Source organism: Talpa europaea, assembly GCF_964194135.1.
Source record: "Talpa europaea genome assembly, chromosome: 8".
Classification (NCBI taxonomy): domain Eukaryota; kingdom Metazoa; phylum Chordata; class Mammalia; order Eulipotyphla; family Talpidae; genus Talpa; species Talpa europaea.
Genome location: NC_140075.1, coordinates 47,892,727 through 47,920,040, shown reverse-complemented (window position 1 = coordinate 47,920,040; position 27,314 = coordinate 47,892,727). Strand labels below are relative to the sequence as shown.

Sequence of the window (27,314 nt, the reverse complement as noted above, 5' to 3'; positions counted from 1 at the left end):
GAAGCATTTTCTAATGCCTTTCAGGAAATAAAATTTTATTATAGAGGCCAGAAGCACCACTGGGTAATAGGACCAAGACCAGCCAACACGTAGCCCAGATAAAAGTAAATTTTAATTAACATATCAATAGTTTGTAGATCTTAGGTGCTTCCAAAGTGCTTGAGGGTGTTAGACAACTTTTTCTCCCCTTAAGCTCTTTTGCTTTCTCTTTGAAGAACTATTTTAAACAAAGAGAACCCCTGTTCCAATCTATTTTGATCTCAAGGATGTCTGATTTAATGTAATTGTCGCACGTTCCTACCAACTTGCCCAAGGTGAGGAATAATTTACTTTGTTAGAGTGAAGAACAAAGAACTTTTTGGGAAATGGAGAATAGTGGACTTCCTTTAAACATAGTAAAAGTGCTGTATAGTTTTGTACGTATTGGCAAAACTACTAGGCATCATTTTTAAACTGCTCTATTCTTAGATGGTCTTACTTGCATTTTGAGGCCTTAGTGATTTTGTTCAAATAGGCAGTCATGCAAAAATAGCTCTTGTTCTTCTCTATCAGTGGTTGCCTATGGAGTTAGATTTGGTTGATGGGTGTATTAGGAGCAAAGCAAGCAGAGGTGATCCAGCCCATGGGATACAGCAAGTAATTACTAATGTGATTCTGGAAACACTGAAACACACACCCACTGGAGAAATGAATGTAGCTAGGTCCTAGGTGGGCAGATGCTGGCTGTTTGATGACCATGCTTAATAAGATGTGTGTAGGAGGGGAGCAAGGACTCCAAGAAAGCTCAACCCTCCTTCTAGGAGGATTAGGATTTAAATGGGTCTGAGGAAAGGACTCAGCACATAAACTTGTTTTCCATAAAGGTTGCTTTCCATCCTCACCCCCTCCTTCTGTTTTCTGTTGCTTTTAGGAAGACCTACTTTATTTCAAATAAAAATACATTGGCTTTAAATCTGCTGCAGAAGATTCAAGGTCCACGGATACCTAGAGTTCATAAGTAGGTGGAGAAAATGCATATTGAAAAAACATGAAATGAAAATTACCTAATAAAAAAGATGAATATGTTTGACAGTACAGGCAATGAAGTGAGTGGAGTGGTAAAATTAGTATACAAAAATAGAGAAATTTTAAAAGGTGGGAATGGAGGAAGGTGGAACTGGTCCGGAAAGGTTAGGGAAGGCTACATAGGGGAGATCTGATTTGCCCAAGGCCTTGATGGGTGAACAGGATTTGGATGGATGGAGAGGAGGGGGGGATCGCAGGTAGTGAGAATAGGAACTCCTGAAAAGCAGGCATGTATTGGTTTTTTAACCAAAGCTGCCAAGTGTTGTGCAGCTGATTCATAGATGTCTATTCAATGAAGAATGATTCTTTGCATTTTTTTCCTTCTCTGAACTTTGCTTTTACCACCCCATTTAAAACTGAATTCTGTATTGTCTCACATTGTTGAGGCAATTTTCTCTCTCTGGCTACAATGTTAGCACTTTGTGGGAGAGGCCCATGTTTAATACTTATGCATCCTCTACAGCTCTACCAGGAAAGTTAACTGTGGAGTAAAAGGGGCATATTCACTCCTTGTTGAACTAAGCCTTAGTGGAAACCAGTACTTTGTTGGCTTCTTTGAGAAAGAAGTCATTTTGTTGGAAATTGCTTTCCTATCCCCAAGAGCAGCCCACCTCTAGGATTTGCTTGACCCTGGTGGGAATGAATCCATGTAACTTTTAGCCAACTAGTGATAATATCCTTGATTATTCTGGCAACTAATTTTGTGTATGAAATTGGTTCATTCTGCATGTCAACTTTTAGGCACCGGGACTTTGACTTAAGATGTTTTAATTTAAAGAGTAGAAGTGTATTATTCCTATAGTAGGCTAACAGAGCTGTTTGTTACCTAGTATTACTATGTGCCAGAAATTGTCATTTTATTTAACTCGGAGTAGATTTTGCCATGACCATACAACAGTAAGCAGTGTTGGGTAAATTTGAATCCAGGACTCCAGTCCACTATGTTATGCTGTCTCCTTTGTAACTACATCTTAATGGGTAACTAGGTTTGAATTGACAGAGGGTAGAAAAGATGTCATTTCAGATGAGGAGCAATGATCAAGATACTGACCTTGGCAGGAAAGAGACTAGCTTAGGGGATTGATAAGAAAGAATGTTGAATTCCAGTGGAATTATGAAGGTTTCTGACAAACTTTAGACTTTATGAAATATCTTAGAGCTGGAAAATTTTTAACTGACATAATTATTTAGACAAATGCTTACTAAGCATATATTATGTGCCAAGTTCAAATTATGGAGCAAATGGTACATTGTTTCTGCTCTCTGAAACTTTTATTCTGTGAGGAAGATAGACTTTCATTATATAATCCTATACATGCTGTGAATAATTACCAACTCTGGAAGGTGCTTCAAAATAAATGTGTAAGAACTATGAAAATGTAAATGGGAGACTTCTCTAGTCTGACGAAGTGATTTTTAAATGAACGTCCAAAGGGAGGAGAAAGGGTTACTTGATAAGAGGACTCTGTGTAGAGGAATATTATATGCAAAGGGAGTTTGATCTTTTGAAGAATCAAGGAGCCAGCCTTAATTGGGGTAAGACATGGATGGAAAAGTAATAAGAGTTCAATCTTGTTGGGACCTTATACATAATTGAAAGATGTTGGTCTTTATCCTGTAAGATGGTTGTATGAGATGAGCAGGGAGATGAAGATAAATGTGGAAACTGCTAGTGACCAAACCCTGTTTCAGAAGAAAAGGCATAACTCCGAGGCGGCATTCACCTGTTGTTTGCAAGCTGTTGACACAACCTGGAAAGGTTGAGAGTTTTTAAGAAACTTATCAGAGTTTATGTTCTATGGAAACTGATAGACACGACAGGCTGAGAGGCTAATTTTAATAGAAATAACCTATGTGGGCTTGTTAATTTTCTTCATTCCCTCAATGACCTGTCTGCATAGCATGAAAGTGCTTTGATGTGACTAGGAGAACAGAAGGATATTTTGTGCATAGCCAACCGTGAGGGAAAAGCTGGTTTTGCAATGAGGAAGTGTGGGAAGATGACAGGTGAGTTGTGTGGAAGGGGGAGAACAGAACAGGTGTGGTGGTCCCTATCTTCCCAAGTGTGGCCTTGTTCATCTCAGATTCATCTTCTAGCAGAGAAATAACTTTTAGGAACTCAGGGTGCTCAGAGTTCCAAGGAAATTAACAAATGGGTGAAATATTTTGTAACTGGCATAGTGTGAACATTAGGAGAGGGGAAGCAATCCCCTCATCTTTCCTCTAATTCACTGAGTTTTTGTCATTCCCCTTTCGTTCCATAAAATTTGTGGCACTGCAGAGGGCCTTTGAGATCCAAGCCTCAGGGCGCTTTCTGCCTGTGTAAATGGACAGGATGGGAGATGGCTTCTCCCCTGCATGCAAATGATGTTGGTGTTGCCTTTGTAGAGTTCTTTGCTGGCTGTGGTATCTGGGATCTGTCCTGCACTTGAGTTGCCAGGACAATGCGAATGCCATGGGAATTAGAATGGATCCCTGGGCCATCTGTGCCCACTGCCTTCGGGCCTTTAAGATCTCCCACAGTGCAGGCAGGGCCTGCGTAGTGGAGATGGGGCCAGACAGGGAAGAAATTTTGGATGCTGACTGCCACCTTGGGGGTCCTTGCAGTCGTGGTGTTTGTGGTGGTATTTCTGTTGCAGTCAGCACCATGGGGGTCGAGCTCTGCTCTGGGGTACACCAACCTCACTGTGAAGCCTTGGAGGATGCCTTCCCTCATGGTTTATACTATGCAAGTGAAATTATTGCACTCCCCGTCCTTAGTTTACCAGGATGGAGGTGGGGAGGAGGGACAAAGGAACATCTAGATAATCCTAGATTTGTGTCCAGTTAACTCTTTATTATCTGATGACCGGTGACCCATGCAGTCATGGTTACAGCTCCCTTTCTCTGCCCCATGGCAGTCTTCTGGTGCTCAGCGCCAGTCCTCTACAGCCAAATTAGTCCTGCCCCTGACAGGAAAACAACCTGTGTCCAACTGTGCCTTCCCTGCGGTCAGCCAGCTCACAGCTAATTCCTTCCTTTCCTCCTGCACAGGGCATACTATCTGGAGTCATGCACCTAAAATCAGGGTAAGGACTTAGGAACAGGGGAGATATGAAGGTGTTTGAAGAGAGACATGCAACCTACAGGTTGCCAAACATGTAATAGGCAATCAGTAATTTTACCACCGAGTCTTGAAAATCAAGAGCCAGTCAAATTTAGGGTGCAGACTGATTCTGAAATAGAGGAATGAGGCTTCTCCCCCAGGCCTTGAGAAGTATCTGGTGGTCCCTTTTAGAAAACGATCCAGCTCATTAAATGGAGGGATATGATTTTGAAAAATACTGTCAGAGAGTGGTCAAGCAGGAGATGATGAGGACTGTTTTATATTAATAGAAGAAAAAGTGGGGGAATCTTCCGGGGTAGGAGGTGTCCCTGGGAAAGGAGCAGGTTGGGGGATTGTGAGAATTAAGCACTTGGGCATGGGGATGCAGGAGCAGACCCAGGAAATGATAGGCGCACAGAGGATTTTGGGTCAGTCTTGCAGCAAGAAAACAGAAATGTGCTTTTGACAGTAGGGGCCATAGAACAGGGAAATTGGATATCAAAGGATGTTTGAAGAAGAGCTTTGCATGTCAGGGGAATGGAGCAGAGGGAATACAAAGCAGAAACTAAAAGCTTGGGAGGTCAGAGGTCCTCAGCTGTGGCCCTGACAGTTGGGGCAGCCAAGGCCAGAACTCACTGGGAAGCAGGGCTTTTATTTTGTTATTATAAAGGAAGGATGTTTATAGGCCACTCAAGAGAAGGAGAGATTAAATTTCACTGTCTGTGTGACATTTCCCAGTCAGTCATCAGCTGAGATATCAAGTTGGTAGGGTTGGGGAGGGGACTTCCCACATGGAGACCCCGAGTAGAGGTCTGCCTTGGTTGACAGCTGCTGGCAAGGATAAGTGTGTGCATTCTCGCAAGCATCTATTTTCCTCAGGGGGCCAGGACATGGACCAGGGTGTGGGATCTTCTGAGGTGGGCTGGGAGAAATGTGTGTGTAGCCTGTACCAGAGCTAGGATCCTAGGAGATCCTGGGGTCGTGCAGTTCCATCAAAGCTCCTAACCCAGGTGTGTGCCTGAGAGATGGACCCCATAACACTGCTCCTGGTGGTCACAGGTAAGTTGGATACACATAAAGCCACAGACACATAGTGCCCCTCTGCTTCATCTCATGTTGAATCTATCATCCAATACTTCGAGGGTTCCTTCCAACCTTCATACCAAACCTACCCACCACCCCCATTCTGGTCCTACGCCAGGTCTTCTGACTTCCAGTGGCCCTCTGAACAGCCTCTCATGTTGCTTTTACTTCCTCCTTTTCCTCCACCACCTTAGAGCAGGCAGAATATTCTTTTTGAAATGCAGGGCTGTTTGTCACACTCCTGCTTGGAAGCTTTATTTTACCCTGCGAATTAACCCCTCAGCAGGTATACTAAGACTAGTATGATCTTTTATTATTTTAAATGAAGCGTATTTAGTGGATACTCAGGAAAAAGGAGAGATTAACTTTCACAATCATCCCTGCTTTACCTGCCTATTGTTAAATTCTAGTGACACTATCCTATGAGTTTCAAGAGTGCATTAAGCACTTTCTCAGCTCAGGATCTTTGCACATGTTGTCCCCAAAGATTAGAAAACAGCTTTTTTTCATTCTCTTCTCCCATTGGCTAATTCTTACTCATGCTTTCAGTTTCAGAATAAATACAATCCCCTTCCTCAATGTTTCATGGTCTCTCCTTACCCTTACTTACAATTACTTTAATTCTATTCACTTTATCACAATTTGCAATTGGATAGTCATTTGTCTGATATTTGTCCAATGTCTGTTGTCAGTAACCAGGAGCCATACCTGTTTGACTCACTCAATGTCTCCTTTGTACTTTAAATATTGATTAAATAAGAGAATAAATGACTGAATGAATACAGAGTAGCAGGTTGCTGTGTCCCTATTTGTGCTTCTATGTTGACAAATTTAAGCGGTTATTCATTGTCTAATTTGTTCTACAGACATTTAAATGAATGATGAGTATGTACAAGCCAAGAGCAAGGCAGTTTCCTATCGTCAAGTATATTCTGGTGGCATTGCCAGGCATACACGAAGCTCCCACACAAAAGAGGGGTTCTAATAGGGTTATAGACAAAGTGGCTTGGGTGCAGTCTCTTGTGCCAGCATTTCAGGTTATTAAGTATAATTTTCTGAAATGAAAGCTGCTAAGAATCAATGTACCAGAGAAGTGATTAACCGTTACCAAATCTCATCAGAAAAACATTAACCTAAACTGTAAGGAGTGTAAGATAAGCTGTGATTTAGTTAATTGTAACATGAGGGCATGTGTTGATGACAGATAGATAAAGAATATTGAAAATCAGAGCCTGGAGGGGCAGCAAGGGGCCACTGCCCCTTATCCTTTGGGGTACAGGAGGTGCTCATTCCAAACGAAGGTCCTTCTTCAGAGACAGGTAGAGCTGGAGTGGAGAAGGGCAAGCCGTTCTGCTCCTTTCATGTGGAACTCCAATTTTGCTAGCTTTTCAAATTGCTGTTACAAATTGGGAGGGTGTGTAAAAGTTGACCTCATAACTAGGTGTTGGTGGAGAGAGACAAAGAGCTAACTTCTGAGTTCTGCTGTAATTTAAGGTGATCTGCCACTGTATTGGATTTAGTAAATTAAACATGTTTTCTCCTGTTCAGATGATGTCTGACAAGATAATAGTATTAAATCCACATTTATTATTTCTACAACTCTCTACACTAACTCTTGAAAAATGACCTTTAGAAAGTTACTCTGAGAGTGTCCTAACATAGATTTCATTCGCCTAAGGGTGGAAAGGTTTGAACTTTATTTCCCAACTTGATGAGTATTTCATGATAAACCAGTTCTGGCCCATTAACTTCATTTCTCAAAACACAGGTTTTAAAAAAGTGTTTCCTGAAGGAGTTGCCACTAAAAATGGAATGCATTTAACTTGCTGGGACTAAAAATGGTCAGAGCTAAACATGGTACACGTAATGGTGAAAATAGTTTTTGTTTTTCTGGTAGGGTGTGTGTGTGTGTTTTAATTTTGAAGTAATAAGTAGTATTTTATAAAAAACAATCAACATTTGTCTGATTAGCATCCTAATTGTTAGTAAGCAGACTGAGGGATACCGCAGAACCCCCAAACTCAAGTACTCTATGGGGTTTGGCCATCTATGTACACAAAGAAAAGGCAACTCTTAATGTAAAGAAACTTTAATAGAATTAGTGTGCATAGAGAGATGAGCAGAAAGGATAAGTTTCCCACTGAAACACCCAAAGTTACAGATCTCCTCCTGAGTAAATGCTCAGCAGAACAGGTTTGGCCCAAAGCAGAGCCACTGAGGCCCGAAAGCTACCACAAGTCTAAGGTACCTTTTGGTCAGTACCCATAGGAAAGGGGCAGAAGGGGCCAGGCAAGTCTGGGACAAAAGGAGAAAAATCAAAGTATAAATTGAGGTAACAGCTGCCATCGTCAGCCTCCCCACATGTCTCTTCCAGGTATCTCTGGAAGAGACAATTTCCTATCTTCAAGTATATTATGGTGGCAGCGCCAGGCATACATAAAGCTCCCACATAAGCATGTGTGTCCTCCACAAGTCACCTCCCTGTCCCCTAAGTCCTTGGTGAAAATTCAAAGCTGAGAAACAAGTGATCCCTTCTTCTCCATGTGTCTTCCTCTTATCTCTCCTCTGTGTATCCTCCAAGTGCTCTTCTGAGCCCACCTGCCTTCCGTGTCATATAGTTTCACCTGGTTGCTTAGCTCCACCCCTTCTTAGGTGGGATAGGGAATATGGAACCTCCCCTTTTTATGGAGATGTCTATTACATAATGTCCTATAAGTCTTAAAGCTTGCAAAGCAGCAACCTGTCTTCCTGTTCCCTGGTATTCACCCTAATTTATCTTGAAAATAAAACACAGGAGGGAATATTGCATGAATGCCATATCCTCTCTGCTGGGTTTAATGAAGGACAAAATAGATTGTCCTTTTGGAGATCATTGTAACCCACTTACAGGGATTCTGTCTGTGTCCATGTAGATTAATTGCAAACAAGTCTGCCCAAATCCAGCTCTGGAAGGTTGTAAACTGACACCATACTACTGGGTCCCACATTATGGTGTGTGGACTCATTCAAGTAATGCCTGTATCTCCCACTTCAACTTGAGTAAACAGGCATATATGAATGGTCACAGGGGTAAACCATAGTTAGGTGTGTGCTTGAGGCTTTCAGGTTCTTGCATACCTTTTTAAAATCGACACTATGTGAAAGGCAAATTTTCCCCACAGATGTTTCAGTTAATTTCTCCTTCTAGGTAAGGAATGGCCCATTTCTTGGTCTGTCTGATGATGACTTCATTTTCTGGCATAAACTAACCTAATTTGCCAATGAAAAATTTCACTGAATCATAGGTTGCCTGCAAGGGAATGACAGCCCTGCACCTTTGGAAGTATGCAGCAAAACACGGGATTGCATTTTAAACAAAAGACTTATGGTTTTTAATTCACAGTTAAAATAATGCTCCTAAGTGGCACTTATTATTTATAAAAGTTTAGACATTCTAATAACAGTGATCAATAGGAGCTATATTCACTCTGAAGCAAAATAAATGAGGAGCAATTGTGAAAACTTGCTTAGTATTTCCTGTTTGTAGGGGGAGGTTTTCCTAAATCACACCACATTGCCCTGTTGATACATTTCACTGATGGTCTTTCTGGATTATTGGAAACTAGAAATCCTGTACAGCTGATTTCAAGAATAGGAGCAGCAATTCTCTTCCAAGCCTAACATAACAGCTGGGGTTTAGTGGAAGCAAATAGGATTTAGACCAAGCAGGGAACTCAGGTTTGAGTCTTCATCCCCACAATTATTGACTCTGACTTCCTGGAAGGTTGTTTGCCTTGAGTATCAGTTTTCTCAACTGTGAAGTAAGATAGAAAATTGTCCAGACTGAGGTGCTCCTATATAAGATTGTAACAGTACCCTGCAAATCAGAGGTACTAGTGTGCTGGGCTGAGTACTCCTAACAATCCCTGTGGTTTAGGGCAGGTGTGACGTGATTTATTGTCTAGCTAGATTTATGTAATTAAGAAAAACCTATCCAGATGACTTTCTGTTTATTTATTTATTTATTTATTTATTTTTAAAGATTTATTTATACAAGCACTGGGTACAGTCAGAAGCGCGGGAGGGTGAGAGAATTCACCAGAGCCAGAGCGGGGAGCAGAGCAGGCAGAAGGACTGAAGTACACTGCTGAGGGGAGCAACGGGCAGCAGGAGAGGTCTGCGTGCCATGTGGGACCCTCCTCCAATGGCCGGGAGCAGCTGGGGATCGAACCAGAGCTGCAGAGGCTGCGGGCAGCTTTGCAACCCAGCGCTCAACCGCTGTGCCACCTGGGAGGCCCCAGATGTGTTTTTAAAGGGGTGCTTCTGCCTTTGTCAGCTCTTTGCTATTTCAAATTAGAACTTTATTTTATCTACTTAGTTATTCAGAGATTTTTACTGAATTCCTACTGTGTACTAGGCACTGAGGATAAAATTGTGAAGAAGACAAAGACCCTATTTTGAAAGAATTTACCTGCCAGGCAGAGGGAAACAGCAGGGTAGAATGTCCTGGAGGCTGGCAGGAACTTGGAGGGCGGGTCATTGCAGGAAGGACTGGGGTGTGGGCAAGGGGTAACCTGGGAACCTGTGGGCCTTGTAACCATGGGGAGAGTTGAATTTTATTCTAAGAGTGTGGTGATTTCATTCATTTACTTTGCATGCAGAAAGCCCTTTAAATATTTAGCCAGAAAAGTATAAAAGATGAGCCCTCCCTGATGGGCTGCCTGGCCCTGCTAGTCAGCCTTACCTATCTTGCTCCACCCTGCTCTAAGTTCACTTCTTTCACAGGCTCCTATAGTTTTTCCGTTTGGAAGGACTACCCCTCCTGTTTCCTTTTTCCCTTTTGATAGTACTTCTCACATGCTGCCTTGTTTTAAATTCTTGGTCTTGGTGCCCCCTGCTATAGAGGGAGCCTTACGACGTCAGGGCCCATATGCGACTCCCTTTTCCTTTTGCATCCATTGTGGTGTGCCTGTACCTCTGCCCAGGACAAGACCAACACATATATATTGAGAAGAAATAACTCAAGTTTTGATACCAGGTCAGTAGAGGGAGAAGAGGATCAGAGAGCAGAATGGGAAATACTATCAAAAGGACTCAAAAGGAGTGTCATTTTACTAGTCTTTATTTTTCCAGGAACAATATGGGTCTGTTACAGATTGCTTCATTTACTATTAATGGAGAGGATTGTTAACTTGGAAAGTTTTAGAATTAAATTTATTTCAAAGAGAGGTCATCTTTTATCCATTTTTAAAATTCCAAACATAATATGTACTTTAAAAATTCAAACATTAAAGAAAATGCATAAAATAAAAAGTTTAAATCGAACCCATTCCTCAGTATTATGGCCTCTTTAGAGATAATTATTGCTCATAATTCTTTAACTCTTTGAGAATTTTTACATGCTATTCCATTTCCCTTTGTCCACATCAACACATAATAGATCTGCTTTGTACTACAGAGACTTCCCTAATGTGGGTATATTACTTACAGTTTTTTCCTATTGAGAGCTTTTGGTTTGTTTCCAATTATAATAACTTCTTCTCAGCATACCACTCAGCTATTCTGTGGTGTCAAAATACAAGTGCATTCAGTTTGTTTGATTGTTTTTCACATACATTTTGACTACCTATTGTGTGTCTGACACAAAGATAAATGAGATGTTGCCTAGCTATCAGGGAGCCCGTGGTCAGGTGGAGAGTGGGCGCTGCATAAGCAGCTGGATGCAGTGAGTGACAGCCAGGGGAGTGGGCAGCCACTGCACTTCTCTCAATGAGAACCATCGGATGGCTGCGCATAGGAAAGGCTTTGCCAGAGAGAGGCTGGGCTTCTAAGGCAGAGAGGTAGCTGGAGGAGGGCAGTTAGGGACAAACTAAAGCACCCAGAGTGGAGCAGCTGGGATGAAATGAGGCTGGAGGAGGGAGAAAAAGGAAAAGGTGAGCTTAAAGGGGTAGGCCAGGCAGGAGCAAATCCAGAGACCTTTATGCTGTATTAGGGGCTTGAAAGAAACCTCTGAGAGGTTGGAGTTTTTCTTGAGCTTCCTTTGCACACCACTGCATTTAAGGCAAACATGCAAGAGATTGCTGCATATTCAAAACTATGTCATAATGAGCTGTTTTAGAAAAGAGTTCCCTGCTATTTCCAAGAAGCCTGGCTAATAAGCCAGTTAAAGAGTGGAGTTGATAGTGTTTTTCAGCAGACCAGCCCCTGGGCCCTGTTTTCCTGGCACCTGGACTGACATTTTCTTGCTGTCTCCTCACTCCCACCCTCCTCTATCTCTGTGTGGAGACTGCATAGAAGGGCCAAGCACTTTTTGTGGACTCTGCACATAAATGGATAAGACTGCTCCCCAAGGATATCAGCCCGACAACCTTTGGAGTGTGAAATACATTTAAAAGGGATCAGGAAAAGAAAATCAGAAAGAATGGGGAAAGACTGTTTAGATGGGGTGGTTTATACAGTTAGTAGCTTTAATTTTTATTTCCTGGAAAAGGTTGGAGAGAAAGACATGTAAGGGAAATTTTCCTGTGAAGTGCTTATAGAATTGCCACTCCATCAGCAAGGAAACCACAGACCAGGATGTAAGGACTGTGAATTTAAAGCAACCCTGGATTAAATTCCTCAGGTAAGCCTGCTAGTCATGTCTCCCCAGTGCATATTTATCCAGATGTCCTTTTGGGATGGGACAGGACGGATTTTTAATGACTCTGAACTGCCTTCCTTAGGCAGCCAAAGGCTGTGTTTTGCTGACTGTGGGAGCTCTTTGTGTGAGCTCCAGGGGCTGCTGTGTGTAGGGAAGATTCTGCTCTCCTCTTGTCCCTGGCCCCCTGCACATGTCAGTTTCTCTATCTCTGAAATGGGGACTGTAACCTCTCTCACTAGCCTTCCCTGTAATAGGTAATGTTATTGGGCCTATTTTGTTAAAAGAAATAAAGATTTATGGATTCAGATATGCACGTCTAAAATAGCTTCCAGTGCTATTTGGCTGTCTCTGCCTGAATTTTACTACGTCTGTGAGATTCAGCATTTTCTCGTGGACTGTGAATTGTTGCTACTAAATGAGCTTGTCAGTCTCTGCTAAAGAACAACATGTCCTTGGATTTACCCCACATTGCTTTGCTTTGTGTACTTATACCGAGTGCTGGATGTGGCATGTACCCAATTTTGATCTTTCCCAGAAGTCTGCACCTCTGTAAGGAACACTTAAGCCAGAACCCCCAAAGCCTTCAGACCTGGCTCTGCTGCAGGCTTCCGCATGTGGATGTGGACCTGGGTTGGGTGCTGCCCACGAGCCCCACTATCTCCTCTGCAGAACCCCACCTCTGAACCTCATCAAGTCAGTCTTTTGCTGGTACTCATTTGTGTACGAACTTTTGGAGTTTTTCTTTCGGTCTATGATTCATAATTCCAAACCTTCTGTTGATTGTAAAATGCGCAGTTGGAAATAACCATTCAGATGCCTTTCAAGTACATCTCATCATCCTAAGGACCAGGTCCTCAGTGTGACACATGGACCTTTTGGAGAGTACTTTGTGTTGCAGGCACACTCATGGGGGTTGGTTCACAGACTCAAGGGCTACCTTCAGTCTTGAGAAAGGGACAGAAAATAGTGGGCTCTGATGTTCCCAAGTGCCTACCATCACTTCTTAAATAAGATTTTTTTTTTGTTATCTGATTTGCCTGTGGGACTTCACATAACATTTTAAGGAAAGGGTTCTATTCCAAAAAAAAAGTTTTAAAACTTCTAGTTTGTATATTAAAATCATCAAAACATGTTATAAAAATCTCTTTCCAGAAAATAAGTCTTTAAAAAATGTTGTCTTTAAAAAATACATATTTTAAAAGTATATTTTTGATAAACCCCTATTATAAATATCAGAAAAGTACCTCAGGAGACTGCCTTTTATGATAATCTCTGCCCATCCTGGTGTTCCCTGCCTTTCAGCCATTTGCAACATCATCCTCCCTGGGCATTTTAGTTTATTCCTGCACAAGCCAGTTCACTACCACTTTCCAGACCACTTGGACACACTTTTTGGAAACAAAGACCTACTAAGACTCCTGTGAGTATATAGCAAGCTGTTTCTACCCTGAGTTCTGATTCATTCTGCTACCTTTTTTTGAGTGCCTTGATATTTCAGGCACTATGCTGGACATCGAAGAATTATGGTTGATGCAAAAAAAAACTAGGAGCAGTGCCTTCTCCCTGAATCCTTTTCTCTGCCTGGTGAAATATGGGCTCACCACTCAATAACCAGCTCAAATAACCCCTCATGAATTCTTCTGGACTTAGGCATAGGTGCTCTTCTTTCTCATTTTGATGTGCTTTGTACATATATCTTTTCTATATTGTGGTAATGTAGTTAGTTGGTGATTGGGCAGGCTGTGCCCCTGTGAGACATCAATTGGGTTGTATCATTCCCCAGTATCTTTCCTAGCCGTGGATACCTACTAATAGTTCAAAGAATTTCCCTTTCCTTCCTGACCTTCCTTGGCTGAGTTTCAAATGACTTATTCTTTCCCTTTATTACATTGTTCACTTTATAGCAGTTTTCTCTTTCCTACTGGAATATAAGTTCCCAGAGGGCTGATCCGTTATCTTAATCTTCCTTCAAAAGCCATGAATATAAGACTTGCTTGCTGGTTTTGGTGGACCTTCCCACCTCTTGATTGAGAGAACTGGTAGCATTGCTGAGGAAACTCCTTTCTGAGAATGTGAGCCATATTCCTGATTTGTCCTGTTTCCAGTTGATGGGTGTCACTTAGGGTGAGCAGAGAAAAAGCTGGACTTGGTACTGGTGTCCCTTAAAATAGAGCAGGCAGTGACAGCTGAAATATCTGCTATATAGATTCTGCTTGCTTATATCTCATTGGCCTATTTAATTAATTAGAATGGGTAAGAGGAAAATACCACTCTGAGGTCAATTTAGTGGTCTGCATCTGCCTTCCTGTAACTATACGGTGAATCTCTGCTACCTAAATATATAGGTCTTTCTAGGGGCAAGAATTGTCAGTATTGTGGAAATGTCAGTATTTTTATTCACTCATCTAAAGAAGTCACCTCAGGAAGGGATATCTCTGGATATCCTTAAGTGAAAAGGCTGGGCTTTAACAAGTATCATACCTTGACCTGCCATGTTATCAGCATGAGGCTCTCTCCTGTGCACAGGTCCTACAGGTGAGACCAAGCCCTGGGCCTTGTTACACCTTGGCAAAGATCTCAGGCCACCATGTGCCTCACAGAGCTTGGCCAGGGAGGTAGGCAAGTTCATGGTTCTCCCCCTGGAGGAATCTCTGTCCCATGAGGTTCATGAGTATGGTAGCCTTGTTGTATTTTGATTTCGCATCTCCTTACTCAAAACCTGTATCAGGAAACTGGACTTCTGTCAACCGTGAGTAAGAAGAGGATGGCATGTAGACTGCTTGTGGAACTTGTGGTGCAAGAGAAAGATTATGTCTCACTCCTCCCTTGTCTTATCAGTTTGTCAACTTTAGCTGTGGTTCTCAAATTTAGTGATCGTGATGAGAAAAACATTGTTATAAACTCAGGGTTTGATATGCATGTGCTTTTCTCCCAAAAAGCCACATCCCACAAGTCCAGGTAAGCACTCACTTATTGTTGACTCACCTGCAGTCACCGTCCTATTGTGGAATTCATCTCTGGGTCATTCTCCCAAATGGTTTTCTGCTTCCCCTCACATTCCAAGGTAATCTCCAAGTATAAGGCTAAGAAAAATTGACAGCTCAGGCAGTGGTAATGGAGAGAGAATTGCATTGTTTACCTGTGTCACCAGGCTTAGAGGATAATGCCCCGATTATCTATCATGTAGCTTTGTACCTACAACATTTGTTTGGCTTGTGTGCTGTTGGCAAATCCTACTAGTAAGGGCCTTGAGCCATGCCTAGCTGGGGAAGCTTTGAGCCCAGAATCCGATCTCTTAGGGCACCCAATCTAGTCTCATTGAAAGGAATCTATAATAGGAAAGGAAGCTTTTCCTTTTAGTTGGGAGTTAAGGAAAACTCTTGTTAACATCTTGAAACAGATGAACTAATATTGCTCTTTCATTGGTATACTTTTCTCTTTGTGCCATAACCGAGTAAATATCATGGATGTGTCAGTCATCTGAGAGAGGTATTCAGCATCAGACTAATAAGAAAGTCAAAGAAAACATCAAGAGTAGTATTTCAGAAGAGAAGTCCAGGAGAACCTGTGGCAAGTAAAGGAGTTGATGAGAGAGTGGATCTAAGGGTGGGGCACATTAAACAGCAAAGGGCTGGGAGTAAGTGCCAGAGTAGTTCTGCACCTACTTCATCGTTCACATACACAGTTGCCTAGCTGTCTCTAAAATGTATCTGGAGTGAGAACTGTGGAGAAGCCCCCAAATCTGCAGTTTGAATTCCCTTAGCATATTGCTTCAAAACCTCAGATGGTATCTGTTGACTGGAGGGGAAAGAGGTTTTGACTGTGGTTAGTACTCACCATTCTTCACACAATGCCAGCACCACCCAGGGCAGTTCATAACATTTTAATTTCCTGCCAAAATGTGCTTTTCTTTCATTTTGCAGTGTCTAAGCCCATCAGATTGTAGAGATTTAAGTAAGTGGAGAACGTTATTTAAGTGGAATCTCATGGAAGACACACCCAGTGATCATTTTCATTCATGTTTTTCCATTTCTTTTGGCAGGAATAATGCAGTATTTCTATTTTTCATTATTATGTAGTGTTATGGGGCATATTTTTTGTGGGTTTAGATTCCAGAGTAGCATATCTGATTTATACTTGATACAGCAGTGTTTGCCAAGTAGTTTTCTTCTGAAAAGCAGCCACTTCGGCAGAAAGGGAAGAGCCTGCTATAAAAAGACTAGCACGTTATGGAGCTGCAGTGGAGTTCATTGGGACAAAAGACATTGGTTGTCAAGAACTCTGGAGACTAATACTGTGCTTGATTAGATTAAAATCCAGTTTCATTTCTTTTTATTTTTGGACTATCTGCCAACGTTTAAGTGAGTTTTATATTTGCTAACCACCAGGCCCTTTGGTTTTCTTACTTTTTTTCCTTGTCTATAGGACTGGTCACACCAGGCTAAACCATATAGGTGACTATTCATTTATTGTAAACATGGAAACTATTGTCTCTGGTTTAGTAAGCATTCTTTCTCCTCATTCCAAACAATACATTTTGTTGGCCCATGTTCCTGGGAGCATTGGCTTTTTCCATATTGCATAGACAAACATTGTCCTTATTTACAGCCTGATTTGTTCAATTGTTTGTCTATGGGGTTGGCTTCTTGGAACACAAAAGCCAGTCTTGGAACTACCATCAAGCATATAAAAGTGTTTTGAAAACGTGTTTCAAAGAAGATTTTAATATATGTCACTGTATCACAAAAAAATGGAACCTTTTTCCTTTTTTCTTCTATTGTGTTTGGACCCATGGAAATAATGGGCAGATAATGGGTGGATACAATAGTACTTAGCAATCTGGGACAACACTAGACACTTAGCAGAGGTGGGTGGTTGATGCTGCTTTTCCTGAAGTAGCCCTCCTTATGTGAAGTTGTCTGTGCATTAACTAGAAAAGTTGATTTTTTAAAGTTGTCAGACTGAGGAGGACCCTCATCCCAGAGGGTACTGTTTGAGCACCATCACTGAGTGCTGCCCTGGGAAGTGGGGGTGTCCTGTGCATGCGCCTCAGAGTGCACTCGGTATCCTCCATGAAACGAACCCTGATTCGATGCAGGCAGTGGCGCTGGAGCAGCTCTGACGGATGCCCATCTTGATGGCAATTTGGCAGGGAGTCAAACTTTGGCCCTAAAGCAGAGGTGGTGCAATTAGACAGCTGAGATGCATTCTCTAAACACACACTTTTAATTGATTTCAGCTTGTTCATTTCACAAAGATAGAGCTCTGACACATAGCAGCCGCCTTAGAGGGGCTTATTTTTACTTTTCCTTTATTCAGCAGCGTAATTCAACAGCAACAGAAGCAACAATAATACAGAGCTCTAAAGAGTGCGTATTTGGCATGGCTCAGATACAAAAAGTATTATTAAGAACTAATGAGTGAGATAGTTAGATGTTAACCGGAAAAGCATTAATGAGCAGAAGAGGATTCTGGCATAAACATCTGTTTCTGAAGCAGATGTTACCTTGTAAATCGGCTGAAGAAAAGCCTGTGTAAATGGAACAGAGGACTGTTTTAGGTAATAGAAGGGACAGAATAATATTGAAAGGTTTTCAGACACTGTTTTTGACTATTCTGAGATTCACTAATGACTGTGTGTATAGAGGCAGTGAATTGGGGGTTGACAAAAGGTATCAAGCAGAGGCAAACTATAGTGGCAGATCACAGAGAGCTGGAGACCACTGATTTCCGGCCTCACAGGGAGAGCATTTGGGGTTCTCATGAACTAAATAACTTGTCTCATCCTGTCTTATCCAGTGCTCCGTGGTCACTTCAGTGTATGTGGATTGTGGCAGCTGTCATCTCACTGGGCTAGAGATTTAAGACCTGTTCTGCCCCCGACAGCAATTACCTAACCTTCAGGTGACTTACTGGGTAGCTTTAATGTAGATGACTAAATGACTGATAATGGGTTAATGGTCACACATTCCAAGATCACACAATGAGTACATTTTAGCAGTTTTTAAACCTTCATCCAAGGATTTCTAGGTGGCAAGATTTTCACTGGAGGCTTGGGTAGTTTTTCAATCTTTAAATCACACTGTATTGGCAGTTGCCTCATTCTTATCCACACAGGGACAGCTTGATAGTGATTATTTTCACTTAGCATCACAGAATAAATGTAGAGCTGGAAGGAAGCTTTAGGATCATCTAGTTGCTCCAAACTCCTCAGTGAAAAGACTTGAAAAAAAAAAGAGAGATCCTGAAAGTGATTCACCAGCATCACCCAGCAGTTGGTAAAAGGGTTTGTCCCAGAATCCAGGCGCATGTCCAGAGCTCAATCCCCTTCACCCCATTATAGGGCAAAACTCCCTCATTCTCCCTCATCTGCTGAAGGGTCAACAATGGGCAGTGCTCTGAAAGGGGGAAAAGTCCCTTGGAGAGCAGACCTTGGACTTGTTTAATGCTTTGAAAGGTAGAAGTAGAAGCCAGAAATGAATTCTAGCCTCCGGGCAATATAGTTAGGGTTTCCGTTACATGACTAAGACATTATTTAGATCCACCCTCAAAATGGTCATAAGCATGGTGTTTGAGAGAGCTGTGCTCACACACTGTGTGATAAGTCAGTGGCATCCTCTGCAGCCTGCTGCTTGTCATTGCCAGTGGACTGTAGATAACCTAGGAAAGCAAGCCCCATTCCAGTGACCCAGAGCCTGAAATGATGGCTTTTATTGCAGCTGGATGGATCCACCCTCTCCTACAAAAAGAGTTGCTCTGAAATCTTTGAGGGAGGATTTCTTGAATGGAAAATCATTCCCCTTTGTGACAATGCTAACACCCTCTGCCTGGGTCCCCGGGTTCTGTGTGAAGACTGGTTGGAAGTCCTCATGGATGGCAGTATTCAGACTTGGGATAGACACCCCTTCTACCTTGCACCATGTTTAAAGAGATAGGGTCTCAGCCCTGAAGACATGTTGATTCCGTTCTCTTCCTTTCCCCTGCCACGCAAATAATAATAATAATAACAACAACAATTAAAACTAAAGGCATGAATGAAGCCATAGTTGCAAGACACAGGATAATTTCCCATGTTAGCAAGGCTTATACTCTTTGTGAGAGTGAAATTCCTTCTCACACAAAATCAAGGAAGGCCTTGGTGTAAGGAGTGGCCACTGAACTTTGGCTTTCCTCAGAACATAGGCATTTATTCATAAGCAGTATGGGCTTTTTACCCTCAAGAAAAACTGTGAAATCTTGTATGAACAGAAGATTCTAAATGATTTCCTTTTATTATTATTGAGGTGCTGATTTTTTTTTTTTGCGGGGGGCGGGAACAACCTTTGCATCAGTCATGTAGCTCCTGGCGCTTCTGAAGTGGATTTAATGTTCGAGGAGAAATCTGTTTCTTACCCTGACAGCCTTGGCGACTGTGACCTAAGGACATTTTTTTTTTTTTATAGAGGCATGTTTTATTTATTTATATGTTTGTTTTTTTGTTTTGTTTATACATGCACTGGGTACAGTCAGAAGTGCGGGAGGGTGAGAAAATTCACCAGAGCCAGAGCAGGGAGCAGAGCAGGCAGAAGGACCGAAGTACACTGCTGAGGGGAGCAGCGGGCGGCAGGAGAGGTCTGCGCGCCATGTGGGACCCCCCTCCGGTGGCCGGGGAGCAACCGGGGATCGAACCGGTGCCGAAGAGGCCACGGGCAGCTTCGCAACCCAGCGCCCAACCGCTGCGCCACCGGGGAGGCCCCTTAAGGACATCTTGTGTTGGGTTTAGACACTGGTGCTCATGAGGCCACCATTTTGAATGGTGTCGGCTGTGTTTGTGATTTATTGTCTCCCTGACAGCATTCCTTTACCTGCATGACATGGGAAATATGGGAGTGACATTGCTGTGCCTTTGATTTCCCTTCTAAAACGACTCCTTGCATCATTATTCAGTGCTTATGTAAGAGGCTACAGGTAGAAATTTTTAAAGTAAGAAAAAAACAAATCAGCAGACCCTTTCCTCCCTGGCAAGTCTGTTTCCTCCCTGGCAGCCCATTCTACTCTCAGGATCCAGCCTTCCCCTCTCTTGATCTTCACACCAACCTTCTGTGGGAAGGATTACTAGTGAAGACTCCCACGGTTATGGAAGTTCTGGAAATTGCCCAAGGCCACATGCCAGTAGGTGATAAAACTCAAACATGAACCAAGGTCTGTCTTACTGCTAAGGCCACACTCCTTTCCACACTACACAGTGGTGTACCCTTCCTCCTCTTCACCCTCACCCAATATCAAACTACATAGACATTTAAAAAGAAATCATCCTGCTTCTTGCACCTTTGGTTTTGTTCATGCTTTTTCTTGCAGGAACAACACACATACATGCAGAGAGGCAAACCCGCACACACAGCTTTCTTTGCCTTTGTTTTGGTTCAGACATGACCTCTGGCAGGTAACTGCTGTTCTCCTGTGGTGTTCTGTGTAGCTCTGTTATAACACACACCTAGCACCCTGGTCAGCATGTGAGTGCCTTGAGTCAAGGACGTGTCTCAAGACCCAGCCCAGAAGCTGACTGCTACAGGCCTTGCTAACTCTCCAGAGCAGGAGGTTTCCAACATAGGTGGCATTTATAATATAGTCAACCTGAGCTCCAGGAGCCGGCATAGGCTGTATCCTTGCACAGGTCTAGAAATGGCCTGCTAACAGACAACATCTGTGTCTTTATAATTTTCAAGCACTGTGACAATCTCCACAAGCAAAAGGTTTGAAGAACTTTAACATTTATGGCTCCCTGGTCATAAATTCACTGCCGAACACATAAAAAATGCCATTCCCACAGGGTTATGGCAGAGATTCAGTATTGCAAACATCTGCATATGAGCAGTAAAGCTAACCTCTGGTGTGCAGCGCACGACTGTTATCCACATATATTAGCATTAGTGACAATCAAATGTGATTATCTGAGATGGCATTTTATCTGCCAACTGCAGACTTATGGCTTCTAAAAACCCAGTTTCCCCCCTTTCTCATGTGTTGTTTTGTTTTTATATGACAAGTCACGTGCAGAAATTTGTCATTAGGGGGGCTCTGCTTTTACTTTTTGGTTCATATGGAGCATATATAAATTGTAAGTACTTAAATTGATTTTAGTACTCTGGATAGAATAGAATCTCAAAAGTTTGTTAAGCAGCTGTGTAAATTTCAAAGCATTATTACTTTACATTTGAAGGTGGCTATGGAGAGCTGGGAAAAGAGGAACAGATTGGACGATAAGATTTTAATTGACAAGTTGTTATTAATGTATAAGGTAATCTGTGGGAGTATACATGTTATGCATCACTTCTTAAGGTTTTTATTGCTGTTATTTCCTTTTTCTTAACTAAACCAGGTTTAGTGCTATTTCTGTAAAGGGATAGATAGTAAATATTTAAGGCTTTTGGATCCTATGCTCTCTGTAACTTATCAATTTTGCCATTATTATCTTTGACAATAGATAACATGTAAACAAATGAGAATGGCTATATTCCAGTAAAATTTATTTACACAAATATGCAAGGGCTACAGTGCACTGATTCAAATAAAAATAGATTTTTCAAAACGCTATTGGGAAATTCAGTGGGAAAAAACTCTTCTCTTTTGGGAATGGATATCTTATCCAACTCCCATTCCATTGGATTGTTTCTCAAGTATCAAATGAAATTTTAGGTTGAAGTGTAAAATTTTAAATCAAATTTTTTCTTTTTTATTATATTCAGTGAATCTTAATATTTATTTGATTTTGGTACATCTAATGCATTCCGAGTAAGAGTAAACAGTGAACCTAGTATAACAAGCTCATTAGAGCATAAATTTCAAAAATGAGAGGAGCTGACAAACTGACCTGATGGCATTATTCTGAGTTCTTTAAATTTTCTTTTCAAACTGTCTTTTTCTACAACAATCTAAGAAGTTAAATGCTTTGTTTAGAGCCAGTTGGGGCAATAATGTCAAGTTAAATGCCTTCTTCAAAGCCAGTCCTGCAACAGTGCTATAGAGAAAACAGAAGCTATAGGTTTTGATTTTTTTTTTTTTAATAGAGGCATGTTTTTTTTATTTTATTTATTTATTTGTTTGTTTGTTTTTGTTTATACATGCACTGGGTACAGTCAGAAATGCGGGAGGGTGAGAGAATTCACCAGAGCCAGAGCGGGGAACAGAGCAGGCAGAAGGACCGAAGTACACTGCTGAGGGGAGCAGCGGGCGGCAGGAGAGGTCTGCGCGCCATGTGGGACCCCCCTCCGGTGGCCGGGGAGCAGCCGGGGATCGAACCGGCGCTGCAGAGGCCGCGGGCAGCTTCGCAACCCAGCGCTCAACCGCTGCGCCACTGGGGAGGCCCAGGTTTTGATTTCATTTATTGACATGAGGTCAATGACAGGCAGACTTCATTTATTGACATATATGTTTAAATTATATTTAATAAAAATTATTGTGAAATTAAAAAGAAGTCTTAATGTGAGCTACTGCAGTCAAATAAATAGAATTTCAGATGAGCAAAAATATAGTTGACCCATGAACACAGTGTTGGTGTGCTGATCCCCGAACAGTAAAAAAATCCATGTATAACTTAACTGTAGTTGTTCAGTGGCACCTGCCAGGAATTGATTTCATACTCCTCCCTCTCCTCACCATGCCAAAATCCCAGGATGTCCAAGTCTCCTGTAGTCCGCCCTCCTTATCCACAGCTTCTGCATCATTAATTCAACCAACCAACATCTAGGCTTGCTTGAATCTATGGATGTACAATGACAGAAAAAAAAACAAAACATATACATGTGTTCCTATGCACTTCAAGTCCATGTTTTTCAAGTGTCCATTCTATTTAGGCATCTAAAAGCAGTAATTTAGAATCAGAATTCCTTCTTAGACATAATCCCAGCATCACCAGCTCCATATTTTTCCCATTACTTGGACATTGTAACTCTGAGAATGGACACATGCAGGAATTTGCAAATACCTGATTGGATGATGGTCCGATTGCTGAATTGCTGAAAGGTTTCTGGTTTTATATTTGAAACAGATTATAGAGCTAGGAACAAGGTAAATATCCATTAACATACTTGCTTTCCTTTTGCTTTGGAGTTGTTTTTTTTTTAATTTTTTTTTAAAGATTTATTTATTTATACAAGCACTGGGCACAGTCAGAAGCATGGGAGGGTGAGAAAATTCACCAGAGCAGGGAGCAGAACAGGCAGAAGGACCAAAGTACACTGCTAAGGGGAGCAGCGGGCGGCAGGAGAGGTCTGTGTGCCATTTGGGACCCCCGCCAGGCGGCCGGGGATCAAACCGGTGCTGCAGAGGCTGCAGGCAGCTTCGCAACCCAGCGCTCAACCGCTGCGCCACCTGGGAGGCCCAGGAGTTGTTTTTTTTTTTTTTTTAAAGGATTTATTTTTATTTATACAAGAATTGGGGTACAGGCCAGAGGCGTGGGAGGGTGAGAGGATTCACCAGAGTCAGAGCAGGGAGCAGAACAGGCAGATGGACTGAAGACACTGCTGAGGGTGGTAGCGGGCAAGGCAAGAGAGGTCTGCTGTGCCATGGCCTTGTGGGTCTCTCCCTGGCCGGCCGGGAATTGATCCCACGCTGCAGAGGAAGCAGATAGCTTCACAGTGCGGCGCTCAATCCGCTGCACCACCGGGGAGGCCCAGGAGTTATTTTTTATGCTTCCACAAACAGTGTGTGAGACCACAATATTTACATTGCACTATTCCAGGCAACTTAGGCAGTTGGCAAAGATATGACCCAGGATAACAACTTAGGCACGTGGAGCCTATGTAATTTATTTTTATTCCTTCTTTGCTATTTTGAATTATTTCCATCTTGTAATTTCAAATAGTTTTCAAAATGCCCTCCCAGGTATAGCAACTGCTTTTGAAAACTTAGTTGTTATTCTCACTAGATGTGTCTGGCATGGTAGTAGATTGAGCTATACTTCTCAAACTTTGCTATGTATAATCACAGTCTGGAAGCTTTTTGCTGCTTGCCTTTGGAAATAAGTGAGCAGAGTTGCAGGCAAGAGAAAAACTTCAACTGTGGGAGAGCCCTGTGACTTTTGCAGTCCTTCATGGAATCATAACACCAGGATGAGGAGGGCCTCCCTGATGGCACAAGGGGTTGGGATGTAACCTATCAGTAGTCCACGGCCTCTGCATTGGGTTCGATCCCTGGTGGCTGGGGAGCAGCCCACGTGGTGCAGCAGACATCTCCTGACTCGCCCACTGCTTCCCTCAGCACTGTACTATCATCGGTCTGTTTGTTCTGTTCCCCACTCTGTCTCTGGTGAGTCCTCTCAACCCCGACGCCTCTGGCCTGTACCCCAGCTTTTGTATGCATAAATAAATCTTAAAAAAAAAAAAAAAGACCAGGATGAGGAATTTTCTAAAGACTGGTGCTTCTGGTGATGCCAGTGAGTATGAGGACAGAGCAGTGGAATATTTGGGATGAAAGATACCTGGTCCTCAAAGTGTGATTTTCAGACTTACAGCAACAGCCTCACCAGAAATTATGTTCAGCACACTAGAAATGCAGATTATCAGACCTTCTGGGCAACCAACTAAATTAGAATCTTTGCAAGTGGACCCAGGAATCTCTTCTATGAAATAAAGTTTCCAGACTATGATTATACTTAGTAAAGTCTGAGAAGTACTGCTCCATCCACCAGTCTGTCAGATACTTCTAGTTCATTTTTATGGTTGTGAAAATTGAGGGCAGGTGACATGTCCATCATCAAACAGCCACCTGAGGGTGAGGACTTGGTCTGATTCCCAGTCCAGGACTCTGCTCAGTGACAGTGCTGACCAAGGTGGACTATGTGGGAAGCTAAGAGCCTTGGAAAGAGTAATGACTCGAAACTGGTGTCTGTGCTCCCTGCTATTCATGTGACGTGGATTCTGAGGTCAGAGGAGAAATGAAAGCTCTCTTCCTACCCTGAGCAGCCCCTCTCCACTTAAAACCCTGGTGACCCTGCTGTGGAACTTCCTCTTTTAAATAAACAGCTCCCTAGAGCATCCTTGGCTGAGCTTAGCAACTAGGGGGGAGGGAGTAAGGAGGGGCGGGCAGAGAGTGGGCTCCCCCGTTATCATCATGTCAGTGCAATCACTGGGAATTACGGCTGAGGATTAAGAGTCACTTGGGGATAATTCAGCCGGGCTGCAGAGGGAAGCACGGGCGCGCGCGCGCGCGCGCACACACACACACACACACACACACACACACACACAAACAAACACAAACACCATAAACAGATTGTTAAAGCTCAGGGCCGAAAACAAACAGCAAAGAAAAAAAAAAAAAAAAGAAAAGGATGGGTAGAACTGAAAGGGCCTGAATTTTGAATAGGTGGTATAGGTTCCAGAATGATCTGTTTCCTAAACACTTTTGGTGAAGTTGTATACACAGTGACTAGAGCAGAGCAGCTGCTTCCCCAACGCCGTGCATTGCTCTGTTTCAGAACTAGCATCCTTTCCCTCCAGGCATCTGTTACTGAGAACACTTGAAGGTTCTGCCAAGAGAACTCAAACTGGCAATAGAATACTTGAAATGTAGAAAATCACACACACACACACACACACACACACACACGCTTCTAAGAAGACACAGCAAGCCTCAAAGAATAGTGTTGGATATTTCCCTAAATCTGTGTACCTTTAAAAACTGTGAAAGGCATTACCTACCTCTTGTCATTATTTTCAGGTCTGAACACACCTCAGCAAGTTAGTGTTTTGCTCCTTCTGCCCTGTTTGTGGACTTTACTCCCACTTCTTTAACTTTGGTCTGTACAATTGGTGCCCATAAGGTCTTTCCTTGCCATGTGGGGCAAATGTCCACATTTTTGAGAGACTTTTCCTACTTGGTTCATGCAGCCTAGAAGAATCTTATACTTTTCCAGTGTACCCTGAAAGAAAGAAATAGACCAGAGTGCTTTAAAGTAGAGAGGAAATAATTTTCCCTCTCTGAGAGGTCTGGTAGAAATTTTGAACAGAGGGAGTGGCCTAAACAGCCCTCATGGGGACAGCCTGAGGTGAGCATACCCTTCAACTCTCAGGGAATCTTTCACCTCAAGTTGGCCACAGGGCGTTATGTCTGTGCTGGGGAGCCCAAGTTCACCCATCTAAGCCCTGGGCCTTAATCAGAGGTTAAACCAAGGAGAGGAAGAAACACATGTGCTCTTAATATCATTCTGAGCAAACAGAAGTGACTCTTGGGTTATCCATTATTTTTGTGTTCTTCCTTGATTTTTCTTCCTGCTTTCAAACTTGATAATGAGAGGTGTGTATATTCCCACTGCATAACAACCCGAGACAGAATACTACTCCATTTCCCAGGGAGACACAGTCCTATAGGGAGAGGGTGCCTGGGAGGGGTGAGAGGAGCAGGTCAAGGAAGTTTACTTCCCTCCCTTAATGTTCCCCTCTGTGGAAGAGCACTGCAGAATCCTTTCCCAGATGAACAAACACTGTAACAGATGCACTTTGGCGTTATTTGGTCTGTTTAAAATGGGCTTTCCTGGCACCAAAGAATTTTCTGAAATATGTTGTAGTTTTGAACATGCACAAATTTCCAGCCTCAGATTTGGAAAGGCTAAAATATCACCCCTGGAACATCCCTGGACATGGATAGGTTTAGGGGAACTAACATCATACCTCAACCCCAAATAATCTGAAGACCAGTCTTCCCTTTTTTTCTGACTAATATTAGGACTAGATATCTCATAATCTTGAACTTCCTCACTGGAGTCTGCCTGGAATTTTAATAATATGGTCGTTGGTGGTGAAGCTAATGTGACCCTTTCAGACACCCCTAAGGGTGGAAAAGGAAGCTGAGTTGGGCCCCAGGGAAGGCACATCGGGCCTGTCTGCCCTTTGCAGACGGAAAGAAAGAATCCTGCAGTGAGTGTCCAGGCACCGCCCTCATCTCCAGACACAGCTTTCACAGCAATTCCACACCTTTTTGAGAGGGATGCTTTCGTGGCCTCAGATGCTGGCTGCATGTGGAAAGCTGAAAAGGGAGGTTTTGTTGAGCATGGAGCGCTGAAAAGGCAGTGTCCTGAAAGAATGGGGAGCCCAGCCATCTTATGTGAGTCTCTGGATCACCTTGGTGGCTTCACTCAGTCTCTTTCCACTTCCCTCCCCTCACCTGTCAGATGAGTGGGTTGAATTAGAATTAGCTTTCTGAGCTTCTGTTCAAGACAACAGTTTTTGACTCTGACTCAATATTAAACTGCCCAAAGTTGTTATTATATTTTACCTTTTAGGATTTTAGAATGGCCTGTCCCATATCCCCTGCCCTCTGAAAAAAAGGAAAGAGAAAAAGAAAACCTAAGGAAGTAGTTGATGGAGATTTATTATAAACATTATTTAACATATTAAAAATGTATTTTTTGGTTCTTAACTTTAGCATTTAAAAACATTTTTTTTAAGAGCAACCCCATTGGTATTTGCCTTCAATCTTGATGAG

The 27,314-nt window shown here is 42.5% G+C and overlaps 1 protein-coding gene across 3 annotated transcripts in view; it reads left to right on the top strand.

Moving 5' to 3' along the window:
• The window catches only part of RORA (RAR related orphan receptor A), a gene marked incomplete at its 3' end in the record, with an annotated part of 693,863 nt that overhangs the window by 119,758 nt on the left and 546,791 nt on the right, over nt 1–27,314 (top strand). The gene's annotated exons all lie outside the window — the stretch shown is intronic.